This window comes from Ceratina calcarata, unplaced genomic scaffold (genome assembly GCF_001652005.2).
Source record: "Ceratina calcarata isolate Rehan_Ccalc_2016 unplaced genomic scaffold, ASM165200v1 scaffold39.2, whole genome shotgun sequence".
In the NCBI taxonomy this organism is placed as follows: Eukaryota; Metazoa; Arthropoda; class Insecta; order Hymenoptera; family Apidae; genus Ceratina; species Ceratina calcarata.
The window spans coordinates 1104483-1111541 of NW_017162322.1; positions in this window are offsets into that span (position 1 = coordinate 1104483).

A 7059-nucleotide genomic window follows, 5' to 3' on the forward strand; every position below is an offset into this window, starting at 1 on the left:
AGACAACCAGCTGAATCCTATTCCTAAAGGAGAAAAAAATCTGAAACCATAGTAAGGTCCCTAACACACTTTACAAACACTTTAAACACGACACGTATAAAAAACGCCATAAAAAAAGGGCTAACCACAAGCGACCCCAAACAGCCATCACCGCTGCGGCTCAGAAGAGACCGTATCCGTGGCAGGTAGGAGAATAATCACCGGAGAACGACACCGCCCCACGAGCGATCTCACCCCACACCGTTTCTTCACAACAGGTGTGCAAAAAATCACGGTTGGAAAACAGGGGTGACCCGCATACCCCAAACACATCGTTTTTTCTCCGTACCCTGTCTGGTTTTTTTCCCGACATTCTTCACACCCCTCGGGGTTGCGCTCGAGGGTGCAGGTAACGCGCTGTCAGAATCACACTCTGTAAAGGTGCGTATCCACTTGTAGCGTACATATAATAAATCATATATGTGCATATGTAAAATTGCCATTGACTCCCTGTATGTTTTACAATACCTCGTAAGATTTAGAGGCAGGCAACGATGTCACGGGACAGTGACACGAAACTGATACGATATAATATGCACGATTTAATTGGTGTAGGATGAAAAAGATTGGAACTACCACGCAACATTGATTACTCATTCGTTTAGGTTTATATTTATAAATTTGCCGAAGGCAGCGCCAAACGATGATGATTTATCTGCACGGGTGCACGCGTTCCGGATCGGAAATGCATTCGGTACATGGAAAATCTCGCGCCGTTCGACTGTTGACCGATGATAGTAGGTAAAAAGCTCGGTCCGAGCCGGCCAGACGGCAAACACGCGTCAGGAATTTTGAAACGAGCCCCGCATTTTGTGCCCACGCCGTACGTTTGGTTTGACCGGCTGCGAAATCCGTGAACAGTAGAGTGGAGAAATATCCAGCGCACCGCGCTTTCCATTCGACTTTCAATAGGCAGCTTTGTGTCATGATTACAAAGGAAATTCAATTTAATCAGAGCTAGGCGTAGGTTTCCTCAAAGAATGCAATTTTCATACGAAACGCATGGAAATGTGTAAAATATTATAGATTATTTATATAATAATTGACAGATTGTTAAATCAAACAATCTTCTTAATAAAAAACGAAATAGAGAAAAAGAACGAATTAACAGGAGAGGAACTGGGGTTGCGTTTTGGCAGAGTAGCCGAGAAGCAAACCTGGTGGGACCCTGCGCGGGAGCGTTGCTCGACGATCATCAGTTGGTAGCGGAGGGTTACGGATTACCGCGATCCAGAAACGAGAGCGTGGTCGGTAAATGGAAATTGTTGTTGGATCTCGTCTAATCTAAGAGGATTGTTCGATCCTGCCCTCAAGCAAGCCACCCACGACCCACGGGCGTCATAGCCGAGTGTCCTTTCCGCCGGGAATGATCTTCCATTCCGTTTTCACTATTCACGCTCTACCATGGTTTCTACGACCGTAGCAAACCACGCATCGTTGATCACAGAGTAAGTGAAACGAGTCAAGGAAGTGGTTTAAAAAAAATTTATTAGGCATGAACAATCCGTAGTCGAGTAGAAAAAATTCTTGATGGTGTTATAAATGAAGCAGCAAACGAATTAGCTACTTGAGATAAAACTTAAAGTAAACTTTTCAGATAAAATAGAATAATGAAATATTTCAACTTAAATTTAGTTCCCGTGAAACATTTAGAGTTAAAAGGATGTGAAACTGCAATAGTAAAAATGTAAGGTACAGAGGATTGCTTTTTGAAGACGAATTCCTTTCGAGAGATGCATCGCGTTCTTTTTTCCGCTTTTCAATTTCAGGCATTCAGGGTATGGTCAGTTCACCGAGTTATTTTTATCAAGGTCTCGACTCCCTTCTCTCTTTCATCCCGCAGTTCTTCTTTCCCTTTCTTTTCCGACGATGCACTCTACCCCTCTCGCTCCCTCTCCATGTCCGCAACTCTTTCAGATGCAACGCGAACGCGTGCATCGCTCGCAACTTCTCTCCTCGATTCCCTGGTCAATAAACTGATAAGAGCCGAACAAAACCGAGCATTTTACGAACGGAACCAACGTTACCGCCGTCCACCTATCTCTACGTACATACACACTCCTCCTTCGTTTCGTTTCATCCTCGTTCTGCGCGTTTCCCAGTGGCTCGCTTCAGAATTCACCCCACACACCGATCTCGGGCGATATATCAATTCCCCGCTACAACGTAGGGGATGATGCATCGCGTGAAGCCTGTCCTGGTCTGATGAGGCATCCTACTTACTCGCTCCTCGCACCACACTTATTACTCGGCTATTGCGAATTGCGTAAGCCTCGAGAATATCGATAGTCTAATAATACACCCACACGAAAGAAACCCAACGATGAAACTTAGTAATACTGACCGAGGGTTCGTCTGAATTTTTATATTAGAAATGGAACTTTATTTCAATAAATAAGTTACGACAGCTGTATAACAATCATAAATAATAATGTACTGATAAACAACTGCAAGCAACTGTGTTATAATGAAACTGGAAACTTAATTAATGGAAACATAGTCTGGAGATAAAAAATCCTGTAATGAAAAATATGAAGCATAGCAGAAGAGAATAAAATTTAATTACAAAACACACATTTAGGAACAAGTAAACCAAGATTACTCGCTTCACTATTTGGCTCATATCACTTTTCAAACTTGTATATCATTAAATTCAATAGAGTCCCTCTAACTCGAATACGCGTGTTATTTGATTTCAATTAAAATACGTGTTATTCTCGCACGTATCCCATGCACGATACGTGTGACATTTCCAAAACAATTACCATGTGCTGTCCATGTTAATTATGAATATATTAAGTCGCCCCATGTATAATGCCGGTAACCTTTGGCGCAAAAAAACGAATTAGGTACATTATACTTGCATTACTTCCTATTTAATGATCTATTTATAATTTTCTACCATTTATCAAATCATTTTAATATGTTACTCGTATTTCATTTTAACGAAGGTTCTGTTTCAATTATACATATATTCGTTTATTATATAAAATATTGCAGTGCTTGTTATCGTCTATTAGAGTATAGTTGAAATAATTGATCATTCGTTTGTTTCGTTGGAAGCTTTTACTGTTTTACAAGAATTTTGATATTTCTTTTAATGGATTTTTGTCTTTGAATAAGAATTCATTTTTATATGCCCTTCTAATGTTATTTTAGATCACAATTCTTTCGACTTGACGAGTCATTCTAAAGTATAAAAGACGTTAAATTGTATTTGTAATTCTGTTGGCTATTTTAAGTTGCTATAAATAATTTTTCTCTCCAATTTTATTTTCTACTAATATTTCAAGCAGCCCTCATAGAATATAAGGGAAATGCTTTTTAAAAGGCAGTCACACATATTATGTACATAATACTTTTATAACACTTCCGATGACATCGTCTCGTCGTTCAAATACTTTCATCTAAGTTTGGAACATTAAATTCACGTGTTTCAACGCTTTATTCTTGTTCCAGTCGTTTATGCGATTTCGGACGCGCTTCCCTCTTGTGTCTCTTCAGGTTCTACGAAGAGGCCACGTTTTCTCCTCCCAGTATAGAGATCGCAGTGTATTGGCAAACCGGGTCCCGCCAATTTTAGATGCTTTGCCATTTCTTTTTTCCCTTTTTCCCCGGTCCGTTTCCTCCGTCGACTCGATTCGGGCCGAGTGCATTGGTAATAGTAGTAGTAGTAGTAGTCGCGGCTTTTCCTCTTCTTCTTCTTCTTCTTCTTCTTCCATCCAGCATCGGTCGGTTCTCGCCATTTTATTTTCTCGCGAGTGCGCGGCCCGCTATTTTTGGCCGTTCTAGAAAACCCGCCTCTCCTTTTTCCGGGTCTTGGCAACCACGTTTACACGGGTTAGCCGCTTATGCGCGCACGCAAATTTATTCTTACGCGTGACCACGAAAAATACCGGCCCCGAGAGATATAAGTGCGCGTCGCGCGTACTTGTCAACTGCCAAAAAGCTAACGGTGAGGCTGCAATTTTTAACCGGTTCGTGATGGTACAGCGTGGAAATCTTTCCGCTGGCCGCACCTTGCCAAAAGTTCAAATCCGTCTACATTGTGCCGCGCCTCTTGAGCTAGCAAAATCGCACGGTCAATGATTGGTTTCCATCATCCGTATTTTCCTAAGCTCACACTGCGGATTCTTCTTCCATGCTTCACGCATTCGGAATTCTGTTTGAAAAATATCCACAAAAGTTATTTTAAAAACAATCACGCAGTCCACATTGTATTTGTTCCACCGGTAGACGAAGTGAAATTAGAAAATATATTATAAATTTGGATGATTCTTTGTCTATAAATAAAAATAAGGAAGCTGGGAAATAATCATTATATCGTAACTTCTTGTCACAACAATTAATATAAATAATGTATGCGTGATACGTGAAATATATTTGCGTATGAAATACATGTAGAAACATGAGCATGAATATATAAAACCCATTTGCGTATAAATCATATATACGAATATATGTAAATATATATAAATATATTATATAAAATCTATAGTGATGTATTGCGATTTTTCCGAGGTAAACGAATTTCAAGATTTTTAACAAGATTGGGAAACTGCATTTTCCCATCACATCCGAAAACACAGAGAGACCTGGAATTTCAGAATTTCAGGAAGCAGCACCGGTCACCAAAATAATTCAATTTCATATATTTCAATGCGTCGGGTGGCAGCCGGGCAGCGGGAGGGTGGCAGGGTGGTGAAGTGGCGGAGGGGTTCGTAACGGGTTGGAAAATTTATTTAACGCATTGTGTAAATAACGGAGGGGCTCAGTGCTCACACCTAACGCAACGCAACGCAATAACGGAGCAACGGTGTTGCGTTGGATATAATGTGTGCGAGTCCCATCAGAATTGTGAGTATTGATCGTTTCGGTAGTAAATATATAGTTTGCACTAGAGCGCGTCCTAGTGTATCCTAATATATGCCGATAAATATGGCGGGACAGAGCGGCCATCCGATTGATGACTCCTGCGCGCTCGGCTGTGCACGCGTGTTGCGTCGCGTGTACGCCGAGAAAAGTTGGTTGGTCGGCCGTTTCGTTTCGTTTCGTTTCGTTTCGTTTCGTTTCTTCTTCCGTGCGCGCGAGAGCGAGGGGAGCGAAAGGAGGGTCAATGACCTCGCTGAAAATCGATCGACTCGAGATCAGAAAGGACGAGGGTCAACGTGGAAATTGCAATCCCGCTAATAACAAATCCCGTGAACGTTTTAAGACGAGCCGCCGCGTGTGCCGAGCCACGTTTTTTAACGCCGTGCGGTTTGAGCAGCCGCGGGAACAGCTCGAGGAGGCGGGAAAAAAATGGCGGGAAACTACCCCTCGAACGCTGGTAAAAAGCATCTCTGAGAAAGGAGATCGTATATCCAATTATATAATCATAAAGCATGGAACCACCCAATAGATAAAATTTGATATGCTATCAAATTTCTAGAAGATTAAAAAAAAAATGATTGTGTACTGACAAATTGGAAGAGATGCAGAAAAATAACAGTTATTATCGTAATTTAAGTAGTTCTGATAGAATTCTAATTTGCTATCATCTTACTTTTTATCAGCCACTAGTTTTTAAATGACCACAAACGCAACTCGCAGAAGTTATTCACGAAACGGAATCAAACTGTTAGTGTACCTTTCTGTAGAAGCTAATACGTTCAAGTTCTTCGAACCGACGTCCTAATAGAACCCAATTTGCTGAACACTCTACCTATTGCAGGCATGTATCATGCAACTGCGTATGATCGTTACGTCGGGTCTATTAACTCATCCGAAGCATGAAAACAGAATAAAAACTGATCCGAAATGCGAATAACGGGCGAGCCCGTTGGACCCCTACGAATCTCGAAATTTCCCAAATACCCGGGAAAACTCGCCTGGAGCGTACGCATACGTACGTGCGGACGAAATATACGCGGAACAGAATGCATTCTCCCCAGTTGCGCCGAGGTGCGCGCACAGGGGTCGCGATCGAAACCCAGGGATCGAGGAAATCTTTTTTGTCGCGCGTACCTCGCGCGTATTGGCTCGCTGCGTTTCGTATCCGCGTATTTTCGGACGATTTTCTTCTCTGTCCGCTGCGCGCGAACAGCGGCGAGGCAGAAACAGGGAGCCAGAGGGAGAAAGGACATTATGCACCTCTCGTCGCACGCTCTCCGGTGCACTACCAACTCTTTCTCCCTCTAGTCTCCCCTTTCACTCTCCTCGCGTACGCTTCCGTCTCTCTCGGCCGCGTTTCTGCTCGCCCCTCGACAACGCTCGCGCGTCTCTACGGAACAGCAGGCAACGGACCAGCGTTTAATGTAAATCGCCGCACGCATACGAGCCGCGGTGCCACGGAACGGTCGCGAGAGCAAGAGGGATGCTCCGTAGCGCGAGAGGCCCGCGGAGGGTGGCCCGCGCGAGAGGCAGCGACGACGGGGACGAAGGAACATGCATATATGTATAGGTAAATGTGTACCAACGCCCGCATCTCGCTCTGTCCTCCTCGCACTCGTTCTCACTTTCCAAACCAGCCCCTCTTCCGCGCCCGGCCAGGCTCTCTCCTTTCCTCCCACATCTCTTTCACCGGATACTTCTGTCCCGCTCGGCCACAGTATCTACCTCTCTTTTTCGTGTTCTAGCTTCGTCCATCCCTTTCGCTCACCGATCGCCTCGGCCGGCTCGCTCGCTCCGTTTCTCGCTTCACCCGCGACTCGCTCCCTCTTTCGCGTGACCGTTCGCGTTCACCGTGGACGTGGCCGAGAGCGTGGTTCCCTTTTTTCTTTTCTCCTTTTTTCCTCTCTTCCACCGGTTTTTTCCCCCGACACGCCCCCGGGACCGAAGAGTGATTTTTATAATCTGCTACTTGTTGCGCGCACACCACCCAACGTCGGCAGCCGGCGCGGCGTGCGGCTCGGCCGGAAAAACCGGAAAATAGAGAAAAACAAAAGCGAGCCAGCGAACGGGCCGGCGCGGGGCAGTGCGTTCCGTCACGATTCTCTCTGGACCGAACGGGGTGGCCGTCCTGGCCAATGGGGTGGGACG